Source organism: Leuciscus leuciscus, assembly GCF_965113295.1.
Source record: "Leuciscus leuciscus genome assembly, chromosome: 9".
NCBI lineage: Eukaryota > Metazoa > Chordata > Actinopteri > Cypriniformes > Leuciscidae > Leuciscus > Leuciscus leuciscus.
This window is the reverse complement of record NC_138733.1, coordinates 31700094-31727762: the sequence shown is the minus strand read 5'-3', so window position 1 is coordinate 31727762 and position 27669 is coordinate 31700094. Positions and strand designations below refer to the sequence as shown.

General features: G+C 41.9%; 1 long non-coding RNA gene across 1 annotated transcript in view; it reads left to right on the top strand.

The window, feature by feature from the left end:
* LOC309506939 overlaps positions 1–27038 on the top strand; it is a 69615-nt gene extending 42577 nt beyond the window's left edge. Inside the window, exon 3 of the long non-coding RNA XR_014208970.1 lies at positions 26277–27038. This is a non-coding gene — a long non-coding RNA (uncharacterized lncRNA). The remainder of the gene's footprint in view (positions 1–26276) is intronic.
* The last annotated feature ends 631 nt before the right edge of the window (positions 27039–27669 follow it).

The window sequence follows — 27669 nt, the reverse complement described above, 5'->3', positions numbered from 1 at the left end:
ACCGTCACCTATGATTCAGCAGCTCAATATAGCAGGATCTCAGGTCTACCCACACCACAGTCTGAGAAACACTCACATAATGAACATTGTATCTATATAGAAAGCCACATGTGAAGCTTGTATAAGACTTCAAGTTTTTTTAAGGTAACAGTGATTTGTATTAAAACTTAACAGATATTGTTTTGTTGTTTTTTGTATATAATTCATGTTCAAAACGTCATATTCTTTTAAACTTTTTATCTATTTAAACCAGTATCATAAACTGCTAAGACTGGTTTAACAAGTAGTCCTTTTTTTTTTCTTTAAGACTGTTCATATAAGTCAGTTATATAAAACATAGATTGGCCTTATTGATCATGAGAAACTGATTGCTAGTTGGTCATGCTAGTTCTTCTTAAAGGGTTTATGACATGAGAAATAAAATATCCCTTGATCTTTTGACAAATTAGAGTTTTTTGTACCAATTAATCAACATCCTGCAAGTTTCAGAGCTTAAAACATCCTCATCATTATAAACAAAGCATTAATTTAATCAAGCTCCAAAAATAACTAGTTTTGATATTGTGTGATATGTGACATCACACGGGCAAATGCATTCACATATGACTGCCCCCAGACTAATAAAATAAAATAAAAAAGACCAGAGCAAGACATCGAAGAATACATCATTGGATCATAGGCCCCGCCCACTGGCATTCAGTTGCTTAACGGCTGACATTTGCTCACGCACCGGATGTGTCGCGTCAAGAGCAAACAGAACTCATCATAATCACTGACTGTCTACACCGGATACAGTAGACAGATGCACGCTCACATACTCTGACATACTCCACAAACTTGAGTCTGTCAACAACAGGACAAATGGAAGAGTAAATGGAAGATTAAAGGAACGTTCGCTTTGATGCGTCCTGTTTTTAACAGCTCATCTGCTCATTTCTTTAGAGACTTCAGAAGAATCTCAGCATCAGGAACAACAAGCTGATAGTTTATTGGCGTCATGGATCGCGTCGAAGGATGATATGTTTGTTCGGAGAATTTGCTAATTGTTTTGTAAACGAGTTACAGTGTAATGGAGAGTTCACAAAGAAAAGAGTCAGCTGTAAAAAAAATCACAATGCTTTGACTGCAAATTACGTTTTTTGCCTTTTTAGAAGCTTCAATAACCTAAACAAAGACTGACATAAAAACCTTTCAGTATATTTCAAAATTACTACACAAATGTGCAGTAATTTCAACCAAACTATCATTTCCCCTTTTAACAAGAAGACAACAGTGTCTGTGAAAAGTTTGAAATGAAATTAAAGAAAAATCAAGGTAAACATTTAGCAGTAATTATGCATTATTATATATTAAGTGTGAAAATATGATTTAATTGTGTGTATTGTATACATGTGTGTGTGTGTATTGATACATCAAATGCTAGATATGAAATAAACCTTACCAAAAAACAAAGAAGGGGATTATAATCCAATAAATGTTTAAAATGTAATTTCCATCAAAAATACTACACAAACAAAGTAATTTGAGATGTGGCGGAAATACAGGCAAAGATGACTGAATGAATTCTCCTATGAAAGTCTGTAGCCAAGGCAAGTTTATTTATAGCACATAGTGATACAAAAAAATAATCATAAAGGTACAGAAGACATAGCCTAATAAATAAAAATGAAAAGAAACACAATTTGATTTAAAATGTTTTAAAAAGTGTACACTGCTGGACAATGTAAGTGAGCAAAATTAATATGTGTGAAAGTGTTTACTCAAGAGTTTTTTTTTCTTCTAAAGTCCACAGGGCCCAAACTACCCATGGTGAAAGAAACACCCATACATCAACAACAAATTACAGTAGGCAACAGTTTGTATAATTTGCATTTATGATGCATATAGCGGGGGATGATCCGCAGTGGGTTGTGAGGGTCGGCTCAGGTCATGCGCTCTTTCTCAGTGACTAATGACTTAAATTTCAGTCTGTTTCTCACACACAACTACTGCATGAGTCATGTCGACTGCTTTGAAGAAACTTTTATGGTGCTGTTTTGGACCTTGACAGCTTGAGACCCTGCTCACTTACACTATGTTTTTGAAAGTACACTCCTATGCTCTCCAAGGTTGCATTTATTTGATAAAAAATACAGTAATGTTGTGAAATATTTTGTGAAACTGTTTTCTATTGGAATATATTTAATTTATTCCCATAATATCAAAGTTGAATTTTTAGCATCATTACGCCAGTCTTCAGTGTCATATGTTCCCTTCAGAAATCATTCTAATGATGATTTGATGCTCAAGAAACATTTATGACTATTATCAATGTTGAAAACAGTGCTGCTTCATATTTGTGTGGAAACAGTGATACATTTGTTTCAGGATTCCATGAAATACAAGTATTAAAATCAGACAGAACAGCATTCATTGAAATGTATAATCTTTTGTAACATTATACATTTCTTTCTAGTCACTTTTGATAAACACAACACATCCCTTCCTATTGGAGGTTGACATGAGGGCGAGTGAATTTTTCAATTTTTGCCTGAACTATTTCTTTAAGTGTGTATGTGAGCGTAAGATACCATCAGAGTGAAAGGACGTTAGACGAAGCCAGCAGACAGACAGAAAGATATATCGCTACAATCATCATCACCGTCACCTATGATTCTGCAGCTCAATATAACCCACACTCACATAATGAACACAGAATATAGCTATATAGATATACAGGACATGAACCTGAAAAGAGCGACAGACGTTTTCTGCAACAGACGATCAATATGGCACATTGAGCCATTAATAATTGAGTGTTGCAGAGAGAGAGACGCTGTCAAACACTCCCCGTCGTACCTTGTATTACATTAATTCAAACATTCCTGCAAGTGGATATTTTCAATAGAAGTGCGGAAGAGAGCAGAAAAAAGACCGTAATCTCATTTCTGTTTGAGAGCGACAGCGAGTCAATCTTGCCATTTTGAATAAAAGGGACGGGGGGAAACAGAAAAGCTGTTCATGAATAAATCAAGGCAAACTGGTAATGTGTCAATTTACAACTACTGCCTCTCTCTCTCTCTCTCTCTCTCTCTCTCTCTCTCTCTCTCTCTCTCTCTCTCTCGCCCCTTTCACACAGAAATACTGGAAAATACAGGGGTAATCTGTTTGAAAATTGTTTGATATTGGTTCATTCACACTGCCAGTGATTTTCCGGAATCTGTGAGTGTGTTCACACACATCCCGTAAAGATCCCGTAAAGACACGTGACGTCAGGATGTGACGTGTAACGTACGCGACGAAAACATGTACACTAATGCATCGCGTACCGTTCCGCGAACGATCTCAGCTTCAGCGCGGATAGTAAGGAGCTCCCTGGGCTCTGCTTCATTCCAGTTTGCAGACATTTTTTCGTTCTTTCTTTGTTGATGACGAACACAAAACTTTCTTCTAAGAGCAAGTCGCGCGATGGCACGTGCGTCATCACTACGACACACCCCCTTATTGCATTGGTAGTGGGTTTTGTTCACACAGGGCGCGTTCTGGCTGGGACTGATCCCGGCAATGTTACTAGGTCCCCATCCCGGCATCGATCCCGACATCAATTCCGGGACGTGTTTGCGTTCACACAGAAGGCACTCTAGCAATTTTACGGCAATTTCCCGGGATCAACGGGCTGTGTGAAAGGGGCTTCTGTGTGTGTGTAGGCATTGTACAGGAGCTGTGCAAACCAGTCCAACAGTTTTCCGTTTTCCTCCTTTTTATTTATTTTCCTAAGCTGCGCACAGAAATGTGAGCTATGAAATGGAAAATGATCTATGACGGTGTTCGGAGTCGAGACGTGCAGAGAGTGAGTTAAGAATTTTAAGTCACCTTTATGAAGAAGGGATTGAAGACACCTTCACACAGTGCTTTGCTTCGGAAAAGTGCAGTTAAATGATCTATGACAACGTTCAGGCTCAGAGAGAAATCTCTTTCATTTGCTTTTTTCCCTTCGGCTTCACATATTTGGTGAGAATGTGGATTTCTTTCTATTTGTTTGTTTGATGTGATTTGTTAGGATTCGTTAGAGACGCGAACTAATCAGCGAGAGCTGATGCATGTCGCTCCACCATATGCCTCCTGTGTCGTTGCCAGTGCCCTGTCAAGATTAGAAATATTCTGACCAATTTAAGCTCTATTAATAACCAGGACTGTGTTGTTTCCACAAATATCAGAATCTTTAATAAAGGGATCATGTGCGATAGTATCATTAAAAATTTTTCTCTGGAGTTCACGGTTGGTTTTTTACTATTTTCCCATGGTGACCATTTTCTTCCCTCTCGCTGACCATTGGATTTAAACAATCGGTTCTTGCAATTCTTGCGATCTCTTACTGATTTCTTGCAGGATACAAGTTGACTGTCAGGTACAGTAGAGTTGTGCCTCATCCTTCAATAACAGCCTCTTTGCAAAGCCTGCATTAAATTGCATCAGGTTAAAGGGATATTTCAGCCAAAAAATGACAATCCTGTTGTCATTCATCACATCCTCATGTTGTTCCAAACATGTACGACTTTCTTTTCTCCTGCAGAACTTCCACCGAAGAAAATACCGTAAGTCCTACAGGTTTGGAACAACATGAGGATGAATAAATGACGACAGGATTGTCATTTTGGGGTAAAGTATCCATTACAAAATACTAAGTATTGTCATGTTCAACACTTCTCATTTTATTGTTTAATTTAGGTATATAGATGGCATGCTGGAAGTATGGAAAGCAGCAAACATAACACGAGCACAAGCAAACAAAACATGGCAGACAATCCAACACCTTTTGGACTATACATCTAAAAAAAAAATGGCAACATACAATATTACAATTCAATTCACATTTATTTGTAAAGTGCTTTATATGTAATTTCAATTCAGCTTTACAGAAATCACATGCGTCTACATTACAGTAGTGACTGTGCAGAAATGTTCATATTTCATGAATGTACAGTTATAAGATAATACAAATCATGCAGTTAGAGAACATCATGTATTAATTTTAGGAAGAAACAATGAGCTCATTAAAGTAATTATTACAAGTTGTGAACATAATGATTACATTGAAATCAGTTTTACACACGTACTACTGAATATTCAGATCAGCCTTGCTCTGATTTGATCCCAGCTGCAAAGTATGCTGGGTAAGTATGCATTGCTTCACTGCAAAGGTGTGAAGTAACGAAGTACAAATACTTTTGGGTATCTATACTTCAACCGACTTTTTACTTCTACTCCTTACATTTTCACTCAAGTATCTGTACTTTCTACTCCTTACATTTAAAAAATAGCCTTGTTACTCCCATTTCATTTCGGCTTGTTTTCATTCCGGCTTTTTTTTTTTTTTAAAACACCTATCCAGATAGAGTGAATTTGATTGTGGTTGGATGAGAAGTATAAACATATACCATTCCAATACCCTATTAGTTTGTACGCGATCCATCGTGTACATCGTCTGCCTCTAAAGTTTGACTTTTTGGCGGTTTTGAATTTGATTGTGCGGGTAAAAAAGGGTTTGAGCGTGTGGACAAAATTTGGGCTGGTTTGGGGTCAGTGCGGCGGTTTTCAAACATCTACATTTTAAAGTCTAAGTGGTTAAAAAACTAAACTAAAGTGTGCATGTAGTCCATAAAATCAGTCATCATGACAGTACTTAACACACGCCCATGCAGAGTCAGCTGGTGTTTATGTTGACGTCACCGAGCACACACTTTTAGCCAATCAGCGATCAGCAGGCAGACGTGATTTTGCGCTATAAGCTGTAGCTGTATATTCAAGTGATCACTAATGCCAAAGTGACATACTATACAGTAAGTTGTATCTACAGTAAAGAGTGAGATAGTGAGCAACTCTAAAAACGTACACATGTGGTGGGAGATGACTCGATGGTGAATATAACTCTGAGAGGAGAGCACAGTTGAATGTTGAGTTGAATTGAAATCGAATATGGGACGACTCCTGTCCATGGTCATGTGCACACTAGCCTAACCAATATCTGCAACTTTTACACCGTCCAGACTGCATGCACTCTACTTGTCCCACCCTGACAGCTGCTGAAAAAGGTTTGAATCAATGATGAATCTAGCCTGGCTAACGTCAGACCTCGTCTCATTGAGACGTGGTCTGAGAACCACGTTCATTTTCTCGTATTTGAGGCGTGGTTTACGAATGCCCAGAGCCGTTTATTGGGTACTACGAATGTCTATCAAATGCGCCTGTACGTAGCTCATAGCCAATCGTTTCAATTATACCAGGTGACGTATGTAGAGCGACAGAAATTCGACGAGGAAGAAGACGATGGGTCAGAGATTTATGTGTACACGATGGTGTTCAGCGACTATTGCCGTTTGTGCAAGACAAACATGAGGGTAGAAGGTATATATGGACACTCTACAGACATGTTTTTATCGAAAAAACCACAGAGTTTATCCGAGAGGTTAGCGTTATTAGGGGTGACAGTCCCACAGGAGTCAGGGCAATCAAGAAGATCCTGCCAGCGTTGCTCCTCCTGAATTACCAGGCTGTATACCATAACGACCATAACGACTGGGGTCTCGCTAAGCCCCATTGCCTTAGCCACTAACAGGGCTAGTTGATATATGAAGCTTTTGCCAAAGCCTGTTGGTAGTAGGGCAAAAACATCCTTCTTGGTTATGAAATGGTTTAATGCCAAAAAATGCTCTTTTTTTACTTAGAACACTATCTAAGGCTGCATCGAAAGGTAACTTCGCGTCGGCTGCCATGTTGGATCCATAGATATAAACAAACTGCTTCGGTGTGTCGCATAGACGTCGTCATCGTCTTGCTGCTCCCATCCCGTTCTGTGATTGGTCCCCTCGCTGAGGCGAAAATCTGGTCCATGGAATCCAGGCTGCCTAGCAGCGTGAATAAAATCACGCTGCGCTCAAGGCAGCATGGGGAAACGTTTTAGTCATATTTGCTAATTCTCCTTAATTATTGCCCTGTTTTGATCCGTTTTCCTGGAAAATATATTTATTTTTTATTTTATTTTATCATCGTTATTTTATTTTAAGGAGATAAAAATGGTGCTTATCAACCTTGAATGACATGGTAATAAAATATCACATTATTTTGGCAGTCAAATTATGGGAGTTTTTCCTTGGAGTGGGTGGGTTTTGGTGAGCTTTTGGGCTGGAAATCACCGTCCCAATCTGGCAACACTGTGCACCATTACAATACTTCAAGGCAACTAGTCATCATATCTTCCACTCCATGAAACACGTCAATGCTCAGTATTATATGGTTCTGTAATATATTTGCATTGTACTAAAATGCGTTCATTTTCAATGGGCATATGCGGCTGAAACAGTAGCGTACCCCTAGTGCATCCCAAATTTTTCAACATTAACATTTTATATAACATTATAGTCATTATGGCCTTTAGAATAATGTTTTTTTGAGGAGGTGAGGTAGTGCACTACAGGCCCCTGTGGCGCGGCCTAAGCTTTTGTCCTTAATGCCATTTTTTTCCTTACATTACTTTTACTTTTGTACTTTAAATAGTTTTGAAACCAGTACTTTTACACTTTTACTTGAGTAAAAAGCTTGAGTTGATACTTCAACTTCTACCGAAGTCTTTTTAAACCCTAGTATCTATACTTCTACCTGAGTAATGAATGTGAATATTTTTGACACCTCTGGTCACTGTGACTGAGCGACCTGAATTGTCAGCGAATAGGCTGATTATTAACGTCTGCTTGTATGTTAATGTTCTCATGAACTTGAAATGACAACTGCAGATTTTATTATATTTTTTCCTCTTTTTTTTTTTTGTAAATTTGAGAAAATTAGACACTCTCATTTAGGGTCATGAACATGCCTGCAAAGTTTCGACACAGTCTGAATGCGTGTACAACATTTTGACCTGCAATTTCATGGATAGCAGCAACTGCACAGACCCAAAAGGAAAATAAAAAAAAGTAATGTACTATATCTTTTCATTTCAGTTTCTCAGCTACCCTCTGAGGGTATTTACATATATGCATTTGGCAGACACTTTTATCCAAAGTTGAAGCCATACATTTTTTGTTAATTTCTCTGGGAAAAAACAGGCAGGAGAATGTTCAAACGGTCTATCTAATGATCCCGAGAGGAGGTATGAATACACAGCTCACTCACCTAGTTACCTCGACAGTTTTCTGCATCCCTCCGCCACCCCGTTCCTCACTCTTGGCTAGCAATACGGAGGAGTACTCAAGGTTTGGGCCAAATTCAGAGTTTGGAGCCCTCGATCCCCTCGGACAGCACGCCAAATACGCTTATTTGACTCATTTACTCTATTCGATCATTTGAAGTGTGAACTTGTAAAAACAATGTAATCAGATTTTATTTGCTTTTTTATTTATTTTTTGGTGTTTTTTGCCTTTTTATAATGATAAGACCGTAAGTAGGGAAGCGAAGTGGGAGAGAGAAAGGGGAAAAAGGTCCAAGAGCCGGAACCCACAAGACTATCATCATTCAATGCATTTTGCCTGTGCATAAATTAACCTTTATTTGATGTCATCGTAGCACCCAAGGCTCTATTGCCTGTTGCCTCAATGGTGTACAGTGTCTTTGGGCGGATTGCTGAGGCAGATTGCCAGCTTCAGCTTTTTTAGGATTGTTTGTGATTTGGTCTTAGTGACTTAGGAGGGCTCTTGACTATACCCATAACTTTTCACAGATTTAGGAGCTGATTTTAGTACTAAAATGATTTGTGAAATTTTCTTTTTAAGGCAAAATTTTGGCGTCCTAAAAAACATGGCCATTTTTTTTAAGTGTTTCTCCTAAATCAGCAAGTTAGGAGCTACTTTTAGCCTTAAGATGTTTTTTTGAATACGGCCCCTGATATGCAACAGATTACCATAGCCAGACTATAAAATAAATTAATCGATAACTTGAAATAATAAAACTGTGGACACCTAGATCACTTTTTCTAGGCAGAATATTTTATTAAATAGTGCGTTTTGAACAAATGAACAAACACTCATTAAGTAAACCTGACAATACACATTTTTTGTAGAAACTACTCAGTTAAATTAGTTAAGAATTTAAGTAACACATGCGTTTAATGTGAACAAAGGGTGATTGAGTGAAACTATAGAGGGTTTTTTTTCCTTTTTTTTTTGAGTGTAGATGCTGAAATGTTGGGTTTTTACCTTAAGGTGAATTTATTCAACACAATCTGCTGCTCGGTTCATTGCTAAGCAGCTTTTTTTCATTTAAATCAGGATTTGATTGACTATACCAGTCAGTCAATAAGATTTTACTGTGGAGCTTTTTGATTAATTTGCCTAAACAGTTATATCTGTGCCAGAGTTAGAAATTGATTTTAGTTTAGCACAGGTCTTTTGCATTATTTTTCATATCCTTTTTTAATCATTTTCGGGGGTTGCTTATCAGGATGCCAGAGCTGTGTTTCCCAATAAAAAGTTAATTATTATGTGAAGGTTTTAAGCAGGGTCAAGCGTCAGACAAACACACTCAATACTTCACAGCAGAGTATATGAGCTCAGCTCTGACAAGCCTTTTTTATTGCTTGGCTCTGATTATATTTCTTACAGCTGACACTGTATTGAGTTTCCAGACAAGGAAAAAGTTGAATCCTCAAGTGATGGTTTTGTTTGTGTCTAGAAAACTGGTTCCCTTTCAAGGGAACTCCCGTTGCGTCGAGAAAATGACGCTGTGGGAACGCTTTGCGTGATGACGTCTTGAAGCACATGTAAAATCAGTCCAATGGTGTGGCGGAACGTCAGAGGCGGGTGACGTCACGTACCAGGAAGCTATAAAAGCCGGCCCGAAACAGAAAACGAAAGCTTTCTGAGTCTTCAGTTGCGCTCTGTGTTGAATCTGTCCTTGTTATTTGGTGTTGTCTGTCTATATTATATATATATATTCAGTATGGCGAGCAAGCAGCAGTTTAGAGTGTGTGTCCATCCCTGCCCGCGTTATTTAACGGGAGGTGATACTCACACTCTTTGTGTTGTTTGTTTGGGTGAGGAGCATGCCCAGTCAGCACTCGAGGGTGGTGACTGTGTGCATTGCGACGCGCTTCCATTGCGCACGCTCCGATCCCGCTTGGCTCGGTTCAATCCCGATCGCGTTCCCCAGGGCTCGGGTCCCGCCGCGGCTGAGGCTCGGCGGCGATCTCAGACCTGGGGTTCGCAAATGGATCTGTCAGTGGATGTTGAGACGGGCTCTGCCTTATCTCAGCATCAATCTGACAGATCCAGTGCCTCTCATCAGGGTGTGGAAGCACGCATTGCGGTTTCTTCCCCCCCGATAGAGGCACCAATACTGCAACTGTCCAGCTCTGAGGAGTTGGATGTTGTGAGTATTGAAGCTGAGTCTGAGGATTCGCCACCTCAGTCTCATGCGTTTGAGGAACTGCTCGATGTTATTACTAGAGCAGTTGACAGACTATCTATTGAGTGGCCAGAGGATAGGCAGGACGTTCGTTCGAAAAGTAAGCTCGACGAACGCTTCCTGCCATCTCGTACACAGCCTCAGCGAAGAAGCCTTCCGTTTTTCCCCGATCTCCACACCGAGGTGTCGAAATCGTGGGGAAAACCGGTTTCATACAGAGTGTATGCACCACAAACATCCCACTATTCTTACATTCACAAATATAAAGAATATGGTTATGGGGAGATGCCGAAGGTGGAGGAGACGCTTGCGAGCTATCTCTCTCCAGCAACGGCATCTTCCCTGAAAGCTCCTTCACTTCCCTCTAAGCCAGTAAAATTCACATCATCTCTGGTTCATAAATCGTATGCAGCCGCTGGTCAAGCTGCAGCGTGTCTGCATACGATGTCTATTATGCAAGCCTGTCAGGCAGAATTATTGGGGGATTTAGAGGAGGGCGGGGGAATTGGTCCTGACACAGTGGCTGAACTACGCAGAGCCACAGATCTGTCTCTCAGGGCCACCAAGGAGACCGCTAAATCAATCGGGCGGTCTATGGCAGCCCTGGTGGCCACTGAGAGGCATCTGTGGCTCAATTTGAGCAATATAAAAGAGAAAGAAAAGCTCGTTCTCTTAGATGCTCCGGTTTCCACTGTTGGTTTATTTGGTGATGCAGTAAACAGTGCGGTAGCTAAATCTCAGGAAGCTGCTAAACAGGCAGCTGCATTACAAAAACTTCTCCCCCGCCGTTCTTTCATTGAGGCTGCTGAGCGGGAGCAGCCTCACTCCTCTAAAGAGCGCTGAACATCGTGCCACTCAAAAACAGAGTGTGTCCTCTCGTGCTCCCCCACAAAAATCTCGGGGACACGGAGGGCGCTCTCAAACCCAGCAGTCTTCGAGGGGTAAAACGGATCTGCGGACCGTTATTACCGCCAAGAAGGCTGCTGGGGAAAAGTCCTGATGTCTGAGGGCTCAGGACAAATGAGGGTAGTCCCCCCGAAGCAGAGCGGTTAACACCTCTTTTCACGGTGCCCGTCTCTCTTCGGTGCCCTCAGGGGACCGTTCTGCCAACCCTGCCACCTCTGGTGTTACAGGGCGCAGCGGTCTCCGGCGAGCACATATCTCAAGGTCCACCCGGAAACGTAGTGGCCTCGGGATGCCCGCCCCCTCTGAGGAGGGTGCTAGAGCAGTCTGTTTGGTCGTTCCCTGCCGGTGCGCCGTTACAGGGCGACGAACCGACTACTCAACAGCAGGAGAAAAATACGGTGCCGTCTCTCTTCGGTGCCCTCAGGGGACCGTTCTGCCAACCCTGCCGCCTCCGGTGTTACAGGGCGCAGCGGTCTCCGGCGAGCACATATCTCAAGGTCCACCCGGAAACGTAGTGGCCTCGGGATGCCCGCCCCCTCTGAGGAGGGTGCTGGAGCAGTCTGTTTGGTCGTTCCCTGCCGGTGCGCCGTTACAGGGCGACGAACCGACTACTCAACAGCAACAAAATCCAGAAACCAGTCTCGAGAGACTGGTACCTCTAGTAGAATCTTTGACAGCGTGGAAGCTACTGTCAAATGTTTCTCGTTGGGTCCTGCAGACCGTGGAAAAAGGGTATTAGATACAATTCTATTAACGCCCACCGCGGTTTATGGGGGTCCTGCCCACAGTGGTGGGCCCCGAGCAGGTTCTGGTTATGGAACAGGAAGTAAACACTCTGTTAGAGAAAGGGGCCATAGAATATGTACCCCCCTCCAACAGGGAAACCGGGTTTTACAACCGGTACTTCATAGTTCCAAAAAAAGGACGGGGGAGTGCGTCCCATTTTAGATCTTCGAGTTCTGTACGAGTACATGCAGCTCAAGTTCAAAATGTTAACCTTGAGACAAATCGTGCCACAGATCAGGTCCGAGGACTGGTTTGTCACGATAGACCTCAAGGACGCATATTTCCATCCGTCCGTGTCATTGGAAGTTTCTGAGGTTTGCTTTCGGGGGCAAAGCATACCAATATCGAGTTCTTCCATTCGGCCTTGCTTTATCACCCCGCACTTTCACCAAATGCGTGGATGCAGCTCTGGCGCCTCTGCGCCTCCGGGGTATTCGCATCACGAACTACATCGACGATTGGTTGATTTTAGCTCAGTCGCATTAGATGGCGGTTCAACATCGAGATGTTGTTCTCGCCCATATGAAAGAGTTGGGGTTACGGCTGAACGCCAAGAAGAGTGTGCTTTCTCCATTTTAGAGGACCACTTTTTTAGGCGTGGTTTGGGATTCAGTGTCGATGCAGGCGCGCCTGTCATCGCCACGCTTCGATTCCATCCTGGCAGCTGTGAGAAGTGTAAAGCTAGGCCAGCTACTCACTGTCAAACAGTTCCAGAGACTGTTGGGTCTCATGGCAGCAGCTTCCAACGGGATACCTTTTGGACTGCTGCTCATGAGGCCCCTGCAGTGGTGGCTCAGGACCAGAGGGTTTTTCCCCGAGGGGCAACCCATTTCGCACAATCAAGGTCACGCGGTGATGCCTACGTGCCTTGGTTATGTGGAAGAAACCTTGGTTCCTGTCCCAGGGCCCAGTGCTGGGAGCTCCTTGTCGTCGCAAACTGCTAACGACGGATGCTTCCCTCACGGGTTGGGGAGCGATCCTGTGGGTCGCTCATCTCAAGGTCTGTGGGAAGACCATCATCGTTCCTGGCATTCTATAGCCTAGAGATGTTAGCTGTCTTCCGGGCTCTGAGGAGCTTTATCACAGGTCTCAGGGGACACCATGTGTAGTACATACGGACAACACGTCGGTAGTCGCCTATATCAAGGGGGTTTGCGCTGGCATGCCATATCCTCTTGTGGTCCCAGGGGAAGTTGCTGTCACTCAAGGCAGCCTACATCCCCGGGGTCCAGAATATAGGAGCAGACACTCTGTCGAGACAGGGGCCGAGGCCCGGGGAATGGTGGCTCCACCCCTGAGGGGGTGGAGCTGATATGGAAATTATAAGTGGATCTGTTTGCGTCTCGAGAGACGTCTCACTGTCCACTTTGGTTCTCCTTCACGCATCCAGCTCCTCTGGGACTGGATGCTATGGTACAGACGTGGCCGAGGCTACGTCTGTACGCCTTTCCCCCAGTTGCTCTGCTCCCGGGAGTTCTGGAAAGAGTTCGCAGGGACCGGGTTTCCCGATCTTGTGTCCCTCCTCGACGGGCATCCTCTGGAGTTACCCGTCAGGAGGGACCTTCTGTCCCAGGCAGAGGGCTCGATATTTCACCCTCGGCCAGAACTGTGGAACCTGTGGGCTTGGCCTCTGAGGGGGCCCAGCTCATAGAGTCAGGTCTCTCAACCGAGGTTGTTGAGACCATTCTACAGTCCAGAGCTCCCTCCACGAGGAAACTTTATGCCCTGAAGTGGAGAGTATTCACTTCTTGGTGTAGTGACCGTCGGTTGGACCCAGTCAACTGCCCAATTGGTACAGTGCTGGAGTTCCTGCAGGAACGGTTCACTGCAGGTCTGACCCCGTCCACTTTAAAGGTCTATGTGGCGGCCATAGGTGCTTACCACAGTCCTTTGGGTGGAATGTCTGTGGGGAAAGACCCCTTGGTATCTCGTTTCCTTCGTGGCACTTGGAGGTCCTCCTCCCTTTCGAAATCGGACCAGGAGGCGAATAATTTGCTTTGCCCTGTTCGGGCGTTAGACGCGTATGTCCACAGAGCTGCCCTGTGGCGTAAAAGTGACTTTTGCTCCCCTAACAAGGGAGGTCCAGTGTCTAAGCAAAGGATGAGCAAGTGGGTGGTTGAGACTATCTCACTGGCTTATGAGGCGGCTGGACAGCCTTCTCCTTTGGCTGTCCGGTCGCTCTCTACTAGGAGTATGGCGGCCTCTAAGGCCCTTATTTCAGGAGTTTCTTTACAGGACGTCTGTGATGCGGCAGGCTGGTCCTCACCGCACACTTTCGTCAGGTTTTACTCTCTGGATCTAGACTCTGCTCCAGGGTCTCATGTCTTGTCTTCCTAGTGCTGCTCTACGGATTTCACACAGGACAGACATTTGTAGCTATGGAGGCGTTGGTATAGACGTTCCCACAGCGTCATTTTCTCGACGCAACGGGAGTTCCCTTGAAAGGGAACGCCTCGGTTACGACTGTAACCTCGGTTCCCTGAAGAGGGAACGAGCGTTGCGTCGCCTTGCCATATCTCCTTCATGCCTGTCAGCGCGACTTCAGACTTTACGAAGCTTTCGTTTTCTGTTTCGGGCCGGCTTTTATAGCTTCCTGGTACGTGACGTCACCCGCCTCTGACGTTCCGCCACACCATTGGACTGATTTTACATGTGCTTCAAGACGTCATCACGCAAAGCGTTCCCACAGCGTCATTTTCTCGACGCAACGCTCGTTCCCTCTTCAGGGAACCGAGGTTACAGTCGTAACCGAGGCGTTTTCATTCATCACTAAATAATGAAGCCATCCTCCTGAAGGACAAACTCCAATTTTCAATAGTTTCTTTATATTTGTTCTTTGCCTTCTTTAGCATAAAAGTTGCCTTAAAAGCAGTGGTGGAAAGAGTACAAAAAAAAATTACTTGAGTAAAAGTATTGCTACTCAAGTAATAATTTACTTGAGTACAAGTAGAAATACTGAAAAAAGAATGACTCAAGTAAGAGTAAATAAGTAGTTTGCTTAAAATCTATCAAGTAACTACATTACAAAGTACTTTAGTATTATTTTTCTATTTTTACCCCAAATGGGGAGATGATAGTGATATGGAGCGCTAAACACTCTCATGGTGGTGTACTCCTATAGGTGTACATGACATTCTTTCAGATGAATGCAATCTGAGTTACATAAAAAAATGTCCTTGCGCCACAAGAGTAACCAGTAACGCATGTATGAAGTAGGATGTAGGAGTATCGTAAGCTTAGACGCCTCTCGCGGTTTAAACAAATAGTGCTGGGCAACAAACTGAAGCTCCTCTTCTATTATATAGAAATCCTCTGACATTTCTCTTCAAAATTGCTAATTTGCGACCAGGGTTTTGTTTTGCTCTTTCCTCTGAGCTTACGCGTTCGTTATTACGTTGTGCGTCGGGTCAGGGGTTAGTCTTTCACTGTAAATCGAATCGATGCGTAGGCCATCTTTCGGAAGCTAGTGATTATAGTTTATAAAGTTTGAAATATGGCTATTTTCCTTACACGAACACATGGCTTCACTTCAGAAGGCTTTTATTAACCCCCTGGAGTAAAAGTGGAGCGCTAATTTTCATTTTTGGGTGAACTAACCCTTTAATGCAGTGTTAATCAACATAGCCTGTATCATAGAATTTAATAAAATTATATATTCTCACTCTTAAGAAGCAACATGAAACCACAGAAGTAATTTTAAACACGACTGACATGTATTGTCATTTTGGAGCAAAACATGATATTAAACTCATAAATTGTAGTGTTTGACAGTATGCTAAGCAAACATACTAGCTTTCCCTGTTGTCGAGCAATTGTTTTATTACTAATTTTGAAAAGTAAATCCAGGTAAGATCATTTGAATGTTTTCATTTGAATAATTTCATAATTGAAAGCAAAGAAGGTTAAGTGAGAGGTCCAATAAAAAAAAAAAGAGAGATGTACACCAGTATGAATAAAAAAGTGGCAGTAAAAAATAATAAGTGGGGTACGGTTAACATGTTAAATTAAATGCTCTTTTTTTTTTTTTTTTTTTTTACCGCAAATGTGCTGGGAGGGAGTCCATTGCTATAGTAACGAACTACAGTTTTACATGCATCATCATGCGATCTTATTTCACTGTTGTTGAGGTTTTTTCAGCTTTGTACATATTTTGCTTTGTACATTTAGTTTAACTGTATTGTTAAAGGCGAGCTTTACCATTCAATTGAACTGTGTCCATGTTTTTAAGACACTTAAGTTACATTGTTCAAGCTCCGTCCATGCAATAACTGTGTCCATGATGTTATGAGCTGAGTTTTTTATTTAGCCTACTTCAACTACTCAGTGCTCTGGTATTATCAATGGAATGACCCATTTCAGGAGCTGCCATAATTAAAAATTAAATATATGAGCATAGCTCACTTACATTCACTAAAATATTGAAACGTTAGCGATACTGATTCAAAACAGGATTGCAGTGATTGAATGTCAAAGTGTGGTTTGAAGTCCCCGCCCCCCAGCCGAACTGGAAGTTTTTATTGGTTTTCCACCCGAGTCAGACCTGTCTGTTATTGGCTGAAGTGCATCAGACCTGTCTGTGATTGGCTGAAGCGCAGGGCTCCACCGCAGTAGTTTGAAAAGTGCCTGTCACATGTCAGCTCGCCCTGTTGCTCCGTCGGCACCTTTTTCAAAGTACTTTGTACTTTTGGTGAAAAATAAATGTAGTGAAGTTGAATACTTCATTTTTATTCTACTCAAGTAAAAATAAAAGAACCACAATTTAATTATACTCAAGTATGAAAAATCTACTCAAGTACTGTAACGAAAGTATTTGTAATTAGTTACTTTCCACCTCTGCTTAAAAGGAATTTGCTGAATAAATTAATTGAATAATTAGGCAAAAATCTCTTTTTGTGTTCTACAGACGAAAGAGAAACAGTTTGGAACGACATGACCTGCCATCCAGTGTTATTTAAGTATCATAGAGATATTTTATCATTTTAATTCATATTTTGAATTCGCTTGCATTTTTATATTTTCTGTTTTCATTTTAATTTTAGTCAAAGAGGCTATAAGTAGAATTCCGAAACACTTGTTATTAGTGACACTGGTGGCCGTTAAATGAACTGCAGCCAGCAAATAATTGCTCGTGCTCGCAGTCGCACACGTAACGTACAAGAGACTGGACATGATTTAATGCCCCAATATACTCACAGCAAATTTCTTTTTCATTCTTTGCTTAGAAGTAAAAAGAAGTTTGAAATACCTTTGCAGCAATATACTGCTGCTGAGAGCAACGTTTAGATGAATATGTAAATATGTGTTGCACACTTTCCTCTCAGTAACAAAATAAACAACAAAAATGACAGCGGTGAGAAAACAGCAGTTATAAGAGCATCTGATCATAGTGATATGGATATGTTTGCAGCAGCTCTGCGATTCACTGGCATCATGTCGACAGATGAGGTCATTAAAATTATACTCTTATGCTTATGATAGTTTGATTATAAAGTATTTGAGGCTATAAAGGCTATATATCTATACAGATCTGTCTGTGAGACTTTAGTTTGAATGAATCTCTTTTCTTTGCATGACACATTGACATTACAGTACTGAATGGCTCTTTCATTATTATCCTGAACATTGTTGTGAGACAACGTGTCTTCGCTGTCAGGCAAAACTAGGTTCGCACACAAAAAAAAAGATGGCAATACTCACAGTGATGTTAGGTGTAAAGTGATGTTTATTTACAGTGCTCGAGAGGTGTAACAGTCCCATTTTAAAATAAATAAAAAAGCAAACAAAAACTGCACAATAAGAACAAACTTTGTCAATAAAAAAAAATTAAAAATTGCTCACAGCACCACAATTGCTCACTGGCTCACCAGGTTAACTGACACCATAAGCTAGATTGGGGCTCCTTTTTATAGTCCAAGCCCCACCCCTTTAGTTAAAACCACTGCAAACATTGGTGAGGTAAGTATACAGGTAATTATGTACATTTTTACAATATAACACCAATACATATACACACATAAACTAACAAAATATTTACAGAAACAAAATTCTGACAAAATAACATACAAATATACAAATAATAATAAGCACATAAAAATGACGCTACATTTCCATAATCCCCCTTATTAACAAACAATGGACGAGCCGACTTGCGGTTGCTTTGCACCGACGCACACAGCGACACAGGCACTATTTATCCAGGCCGCTGGATGGCGCTCAGATTTGGCCAGCCGATGAAGAAAACACAACATGAAAGACCGGCAACACAGACGCTTACAAACACTGAACACAGGTAAGTATGAACGTAACAAACAAAATGAAAATCAAAAGAAACCAAAGACAATTTAGATATGTGTGTGTTATGCGCAGCGTGGATTTCTATAAGGGATGGAAATGAAGTGGATATGTTACGTGTGTGAAAACCAGCGTGCTAATGGCGTGCGTTTGCACCCGCATTGCCTCAGCAGGGAATGGAGGAATGAGGTAAGATGGGGTGTGTGTGTAAGTGCTGCGCAAGCCAACAGGGAGTCCTTCACATTAAAAATCAGTCTACATGCTTTTATAGACAACCTTGGAAGTCAGGGAAGATCTCGTTTTTAAAGTGGCGTGAAAATACACGGAAATTCTTACAGTTAGCAGCTTTAAAGTTTTTGTCAATTTTCTTTTTGGTATTACTTTTAATGTCACGTTTAAGGTTTTATTTCAGTTAATGTTTATTATATTTATAACTAAATATTGTGTTGTGTTTTTAGTTGTAGACAAGTGCAGTAACCCTGCTGCCATCTAGGCGACATCTAAAAATGGACAGAAAATAGAGGTTCATGGAAGGAACAACCAACCAGTTGGCCTAAAATGTCTCATGTCTTGTGAAGCCTGAAATGGACTAACGTTTGTATGCAGTCTTTTCAATCCCTGTCTCGCATTATAAATGTATGAAGTGTTGGATTCTGGGATTGGTCAATGCTATGCTGCATCTTCGTGGTCACAGTTGTCATGCAAACGGTCTCTCCATGGTGATAACTCGGAACACCCGCACATGTCACAATAAGAAAAGATATGAACTATATATAACCCATAAATAAGTAATGCTGCTGCTTGTTATTGCCAGGCAGAACATTTGATGCTTTGATTTTTCAGCAGTCATGCTGAAAAAATTACAAAATTCAACCAGGAAAATTACATTACAAACAGACTTGTGTGTGTGTATTTGTCATTGTGAATCATGAAAAAATACTTTAAAGAATATGTTTGTCTGAGCGATGGAAGACAAAGGAAGCCTCCTTGAAAATGCTGAGCAGAAATGACACCATTTAAGCTTTGTAAAAAGAGGTCAATAAATACCCAACATGCATGGAAATTGGATCATGTGTTCGAATGTTTAGGACTTTCACAGTTTGTGTGTATAAATGGGGAAATGATGAGACAGAGAAAGCGAGCGAGTCATAAAACGTGTTTATGATCTAAACTTTGTTTAATTTCTCTGTTTGTATTAGTGGAGCAGAAAAACGCTGCTCTCAGCAAACAATCGACATCATTTTAAAACCATTTATCCTTTTGATCTGCCTCTTTCTCTTGCTCTCTTTCATCCCAGACTGCTAACCCAACTTTCCTCCACCCGAACCCCCTCTCAGTCCGTCGTTCTTAATTAAAGCTAAATTAAAAACACACGCATCAGCAGAGGGAATGCATTAACCACCATGTAGGCCAGAGGCGCTCGTGGCGCTGCATGCGAGCTGCAGGGGTGACATCAAATAAAACCCTCATCAGTTCCTTTACCAGCACATTCATGACCAATATTTACTCACCGCAGATGAGCCTACGGAAACACTTAGGATTTAGATTTTTCTGAGCGACGGCAGGCTGCAACCCGAAATGGTTAGCAGACAGCTAAAACTATACTAAATGCAGAGAGAAAAAATGCGACTAAAAAGTATAAGCATCCATCAGTACAAGCTAAATATCTTGGCATGTTATCAACTGTTTAAAGGCTAGGAAAAAAGGGACTTATTTTGATGCAAATTGTTTATCACTTGGTCGAAAGACTAATGTAATATCATTAGTGGGATGTATTTTATGTAACATTTTAAGATGATCTTGCAAAAAACATCATTTGTAGAAGTCATGCCCTTTTACAATTGATATTTTCTATCATCGAGTCCCAAAATAATTTTCCTCTGAAGGTTATCCATCTCATTTAATGAAATTCATTCCTAATTTGTTTATTGCTACATTTTGGGTCATGGATACTTAAACCTTCCATTAAAAACTTGTGTTCGGTCTTCACAACATTCTCCAAATGATAAGTGCTTTCTAATTGAACAAGATCATCAGATAACGCCTTCGTGGTGATAATGAATTCTTTATGAACAACAGAAAATATTAGTCATAAAGTTTTAAACCCCTTTTCGTGATGGTGCATGAGATGCTAATAGAATGGCGCAAATTTATATGCTATGGCACTTGAATGGCAAGGTAAAACCATGGTTTTACATGATATATGAATATGTCAACCATTCATATTATCAAAGTACCATTAAATTATCATCTTGTAATTATCTTTACCATCATATACCATGGTAAGTACATTTCAATGACAGTTATTTTTACAGTTGTAAAACCATAATGAATTAAAACAGAAATACTTTTTGTGGTAGCAGTGGAAACAATAACTTGTAAGTATGGCGGAAACTAAATAGTTACCATGGTAAATCTTCTGAAAGGGGTATCTTACATGAGCTATCATCAGTGTTTAATAATGAGGCTGTTTTCCCAAACATGCTGTGTTTCTGCAGAGGTCCCTCTCCCTCGTTCTCCTCATCTTCCTTCTCTGAAGTTCAAAGTTTTTTCTCTTCAGCCTGAAAGGCTCCGTAGCAAGCGCGAGTCTGCTCGAGATTTTTTTTTTTTTTTTTTTTTTTTTTTTTTTTTTCACAGATTTAAAAAAAATAAATAAATAGGATGCTGATCAGAGCAGGCAAGACCGCAGGATCTGCAGCAGGGCATTAGCATCAAATCACCAAACACCGCTGTCGACACTTCCAGCCAGCAGTGCATGCAAACACTAGATTGCTAATTAACGGAGCTGTGTAGGCTACACTGCAAGCATGCATAGTTATCGTTAGCTTTAATTGTGCATCCAGAAGCATCACTATTATCTCATATACTTTTAGTTTTAAACAAAGCAGATGTAGCCGCTGCGTGTCTCTGCAATGCACATAGTCAGGTTTCATCTCTGAATGAATCAGTGTTTTAGAACGAATCGTTTAAATGATTCAATAGCCCTTTCACACAGCAATCCCGGTAAATTACCTTAAAATTGCCAGAACGACTTTACCGGTAAATTAAAAAATGTGATGTTCACACACAGCGTTCTGGATTTTTACCGGTAAGATACCGTTCACACATCAGACAAATCTCTTCATCTGCCCAGACGAGAAGAAGCACTTTAGTTTCGGTATCACTCCAATTTAAAGACATTTGTAAACAGTGCTGAGTAAACGCGTTACCAGAATTTTATGAATGGGAGCCATTGCTCTTTCAACGGCTTCTGATTGGCCCAAATCACTTCTTAGGTCAGCGCGTTCTGACCTCGTACGGGCAAAATATTGGTAATCTTCATTCCGCGTTCACACAGCACATATACCGGTATTTCCTGGTAATGTTACAACTACCAGGAACCAATTTACCGGTATATTTGTAAAGGTTAATACTGGTATATCTGTTACCAGTAATTTACCAATAAAGGCTGTCTGAAAGGGTCTAAGGGTCAAGGTTTTTTTTTTTTTTTTTTTCTCCATTAAGGCACCTGATGGAGTTTTAGGACACCATTAGGTCACTTGATGGAGTTTTTCGGTTCCTTGCCACTGTTGCCTTTGGCTTGCTCAGTTTGGGATATTTTGGGGATATTTAATTTAATTTTATCAATCAATAAATTCCTCTTGAAACAAACTTTGTTGTATTATTTTAATTAAATACTGTGAAGCTGCTTTGATGCAATCTGTATTGTGAAAAGCGCTATACAAATAAACTTGACTTGACTTGACTTAATGACTCATTCATAAACTAGATATGTTGCAGAATGAATCAGCATTTTGGAACAAATTGCTTGAATGCCTTGAATTTGTTGCCAGCATTATATTTTATGCAACAGTTTTTATGCAACAAACAAAATGTCTTTTCTTCTTGAATTTAAGTCTCTAATTTCATCCTTCAGATTTACACACAATAACTTTTTTACTTAAAAGTTTACTTGAAGGGTTAGTTCACCCAGAAATTTAAATTGTCATTAATTACTCACCCTCATGTCGATCCAAACCCATAAGACTTTTGTTCATCTTCTGAACACAAAAGAAGATATTTTTGATGAAATCTGAGAGCTTTCTGTCTCTCCATTGACAGCTACGCAACTACCACTTTAACGTTTCAAAAAGTTTATTAAGCGATTGTTAAATTCATACGAATTGAGCGGTTTAGTACAAATTTACAGACTTTATATAGTAAACCGATTTAATTTAGGCTTTTTTCACATTTAAACATATCAGTGAACATACACAGAAGCTCAACCATACATGTAGCCTATATATCTTAGGCATGGGTCTTCCTTCATTTTTAATTTGTAGCTGTTGTTCCAGCCAAACCCTCAGCCCATGGTCAGACCCTTCGTTTCTCCGGGCCAGAGTGCCCATAGAACAAGTGGCCAGGCATGCTGTGGTCACCACAGATGCCTCCAACACAGGCTGGGGGGCCACGTATAATGGGCATGCAGTAGCGGGTATCTGGACGGACCCCCAACTGCATTGGCACATCAACTGCCTCGAGTTGCTAGCAGTACACCTTGCTCTGAGCCGCCTCAAAACGCCGCTGCTCGGCAAGCATGTGCTGGTCCGTCCGGACAACACTGCGAATGTTACGTACATCAACCATCAAGGTGGCCTACGCTTCCCTCGCATGTCACAACTCACCCGCCATCTCCTCCTATGGAGTCAGAAGCATCTGAGGTCGCTTCATGCCACTTGTATCCCTAGCCTGCTCAATCGTGCAGCCAACGAGCTCTCACGACAGCCTGTGGCCCCGGGAGAGTGGGAGACTCCATCCCCAGGCGGTCCAGCTGATCTGGGACCACTTCGGGGCCGCACTGATGGACCGGTTGCCTCTCCGGACTCGTCCCATTGCCGGTTGTTCTATTCCCTGACCGAGGGGACCCTCGGCACTGATGCATTGGCACACAGCTGGCCACGGGGCCTACGCAAGTATGCGTTTCCCCCAGTGAGCCTTCTCGCACAGACACTGTGCAAAGTCAGGAAGGACGAGGAGCAGGTCTTGATAGTTGCCCATTATTAGCCCAACTGGACCTGATTCCCCGAACTGATGCTCCTCTTGACAGCCTAGGATCTCCTTTCTCAGGGACTGGGCACCCTATGGCACCCTCGTCCAGACCTCTGGAAACTCCATGTCTGGTCCCTGGACGGGACATAGAGGTTCTAGGCGATCTACCACAAGCTGTCATAGACACCATGACTTCTGCGAAAGTACCCTCTACGAGGCATGCTTACACTCTGAAGTGGAACCTTTCTTCTTTTTTCTTTTCTTTCTTTTATTTATTAAGCACTTTTACACAACTTGTCATTGAACAAAGTGCTGTACAAACACATAAACAATCATAACAACATACATCATTAACACCACTTAAAATAACAATGAAATAAACCCCTCAGTTTGATAAACCTACAAATGCAACTACTATACCCCATTAAATGCTAAAGTTAGGAGGTATTCTTTAAGCTTATGTTTAAAAACAGTAAATGTACGTTCCAATCTGATAGAGAGGGGTAGATCATTCCAGAGTTTTGGAGCTAATCACCATGCAGTGATTTATGAACCAAAATAAAAATGTTAAGATTTATTCTGTAGTCAATTGGTAGCCAATTTAAAGAGCTCAATACTGGGGGTAATGTGGTCTCGCTTACGAGTACCCGTCAAAAGTCTCGCAACGGCGTTTTGAACTAATTTTAAGCGATTAATCAGTGTTTTATTTATGCTGACATATAACGCATTGCAATAATCTAGTCTTGTAAATATAAATGCATGAATGAACTTTTCAAGATCACGAGTGGACAGAAATGGTTTCACTTTCGCTATTAATTTCAGATGATAGAAACAAGACTTAACGACAGAATAAATCTGTCTCTCAAACCTGAGATCACTGTCGAAAAGAACACCTAAATTTCGGACTAATGGCTTACAAAAGGGGGCTAAATCACCCAGATCATCAAGATTATTTGGAACTCCAAACCACACAACTTCAGTTTTCTCTTCATTTAGTTTAAATTTTTTTAAAGATAACCATGACTTAATGTCATGTATACAATTTCGCAACAACTCTATTTGGTTCTTGCTGTTTTTTTTCAGAGGGAGATAAATTTGCATATCATCTGCATAAAAGTGAAAGGGTATTCTATGCTTGCTAAAAATTTACCCAAGGGGTAGGTAGGTAGAGAGGCAGGTTGTGAACTGTCTCGACCAATATTTACCGAAAAGGTTCTATTTAAAAGAAAAGACTTAAACCATGCAAGCGCTGTACCTTGAATTCTTACTACATTTTCTAGACGTGAGAGTAAAATGTCATGGTCAATGGTATCAAACGCAGCGCTAAGGTCTAATAAAACAAGAACTGCTGAAGACCCTGAGTCGACTGCAGTCAGTAAGTCATTTAAAACCCTGATCAAGGCAGACTCAGTACTGTGAAAAGGCCTAAAACCTGACTGAAAAACTTCAAATATATCGTTCTGAATCAAAAAGCTATTTATTTGATTCAAAACGACCTTCTCCAAAACCTTGGACAAAAAAGGTAACTTCGAGATTGGCCGGTAATTTGATGCAACAGCAGGGTCCAAATGAGTTTTTTTCAAAAGGGGCTGGACAAGAGTGTATTTAAAATGTTTAGGAACAACTCCAGTTAAAAGACTATTGTTTATAATGACTAAAATACTATGGCCAAGAACTTGTTTGTTGAGTGGTGCTCTAAAATTCTTAGGTAAGCACGACCTGATCATCAGGGTTCTGAGGGGCACGAGAAGACTGAATCTATACCCTCTTGTGACCTATCTCTGGTACTGAAAGCACTGCAGAGACCTCCCTTTTGAGCCATTGCAGGCAGCAGAGTTAAAAATCCTGTCTATGAACACAGTTCTCCTGCTTGCTTTGGCCTCCATCAAGAGGGTAGGGTACTTGCAAGCATTTCCGGTCGACGATTCGTGCCTGGAATTCGGGCCGGCCGACTCTCACATCATCCTGAGACCCCAACCTAGATATGTGTCCAACGTTCCTACCACTCCCTTCTGGGACCAGGTAGTGAACCTGCAAGCGCTGACCCTGGAGGAGGCAGACCCAGCCCTGGCTTTTCTCTGTCCCGTTCGTGCTCTGCACCAATACATGGACAAGAAAGCAAAGCTTCAGGACCTCAGACCAGCTCTTCATCTGTTACGGAGGACAGCAGAAGGGAAAGGGTGTTTCCTAGCAGAGGTTGGCCCAATGGATATAGTGGATGCCATTGTCTCGGTCTATCAATCCCAAGACGCAGTGTGCCTCCTTAGGTTGCGAGCCCACTCCACTCGGAGTGTAGCTTCTTCTTGGGCGCTAGCACAAGGTGTCTCGCTGACAGATATCTGTAGAGCTGCGGGCTGGGCGACACCAAACACGTTAACTAGGTTTTATAGCCTTCATGTTGAGCCGGTAGCCTCCCGTGTGTTCTCTTCTCATAGCCAGTCAACACCGTAGGCCCTAAGTGTCGGCTTGCTGCGCCATTTCCCTCCTATGGACCAGATACGTGCACCATTTCTGCTCCAGTTCCTCCCCACCCCTCGGCAGTCGGACGTGGCTGAGCACCCTGCGCCAGGCCTAGCACTCGTATGCACTGGTGGAGCCTGTGCTAGGATGGGCCCATATGTTGTGATCCCTACAGCGATCCCATATATGTATTCTTCCACAGCACGGCTCCCTGTGGCGAGCCTGTGTCTTTCGCTTAGCAGAGCCCACTCTGCCATCTCTGACCGGTTTTGTCTCCCCCATGCTATAGGCCGGAGCCACCTCAGTGACATTCCATGGGCCCTATCTTGCACCCAGCGCAACTGACTTTGTACACCGACGCATGTATCATTCCTATTTTGCACCCGTGCAAAGCGGACTTTTCCCTCCACAGAAGCACGTCGGTAAGTTAGGAAATACACTTGCGCTCCCCAGGGCGGTGCAGCGCAAAGAGGAGGCGTGTTCTGGCGCAAACGTTCCTTCATGCTATTTTGCAGGTTTAGAAAACAATTGCGCCACTAACCAGGAAAAAATAGTTTAAAGTCAGTGGCGCGTTGCGCATGTTATTCATATGCTATTTTAAGGGCGCATGCTTGGCCATAATCAATGTGCGCACTTTGATTCTCTCATCTACACAGAAGCAGCAGTTTTCATTTTTGCAAATCATACATTATTACGATAGATAGATAGATAGATAGATAGATAGATAGATAGATAGATAGATAGATAGATAGATAGATAGACAATTTATTATAAAAGCATACATCTAGCTTACACATTTACCCAAATTATCATACGCCTGTTTAACCAAAGTTAATTTGGGTGGGTTTCTCCATCCCCAATGTCCCTGACGAGAACGTCGGTCTCCTCGGCTGTGAACCGCTCCTGGCGCGCGCCTGGCAAATCCGCCGTTATAATAGGAATCCGCTTTAGAACAAGCGCACCTGCTCTTAAAGGGAATGTGAGATGTCGCTCTGATTGGTTTATTTCACGTTACGCCCAAACCACACCTATGAATAATGAAGCTACTTCAGACCAACCCCTTTTAGATTTGCGCCGGGCGCAAGAGGCATTTATCCCGCCGGGAAAATAGCAACAGTGCCCAAGACCCGCCCACAAAGTTACTTGCGCTTTGCGCTTGACACTTGCGTTTCAGATCGTTAAAATAGGGCCCCATATGTTGTACTGTCCGGAAACACCCAGTCCATATGTGTAACTTCCACATGATACCTCCCTGCGGGCAGGATGTAGCTTCGGCAGCGTCTCCCTTTCCACTGAAAGGACACGCTTTCCCAGTGTTATCATTTAGGTCTGACTGAATGGGTCATGCGGAACAGCAGTGACAGACCTTCTCTGCGTGAGCCCTGATTCCCCACAAACAGTTGGGGGCAGACCAGGAGACTCGAGCAGAGCGCTGGAAGGGCCAGCAACAGTGGTATATTGGTAGATATCCCCGTTCTGTTGGTCAGTCAACTTTCCCTCCTTCAGGGAACGAGGGTTACATACGTAACCGAGACGTTTCACTTCCTGTCTCCTGAGATACCTTCATCTGATTGATTTTTGAAGGCAGCACAGATGTGTTCTACGCTGCCTTTGATATCCCAAAATCCTGTGATTTCCATTCTGTGACAGTTGAGCTAGAAAAATAAAGATGGTGTCTGAAAGTTTCGGCTGGTCGTCAGTTTGTGTGTAAATATACATTTTTGATCAACTTTTTCCACATATGAAGTCATTTCTAGCGAGAAATTACTATAGTAATTAAATATTCACTTAGTTTTCACCAAAGCTCGCTCTTGCTGTAGATCA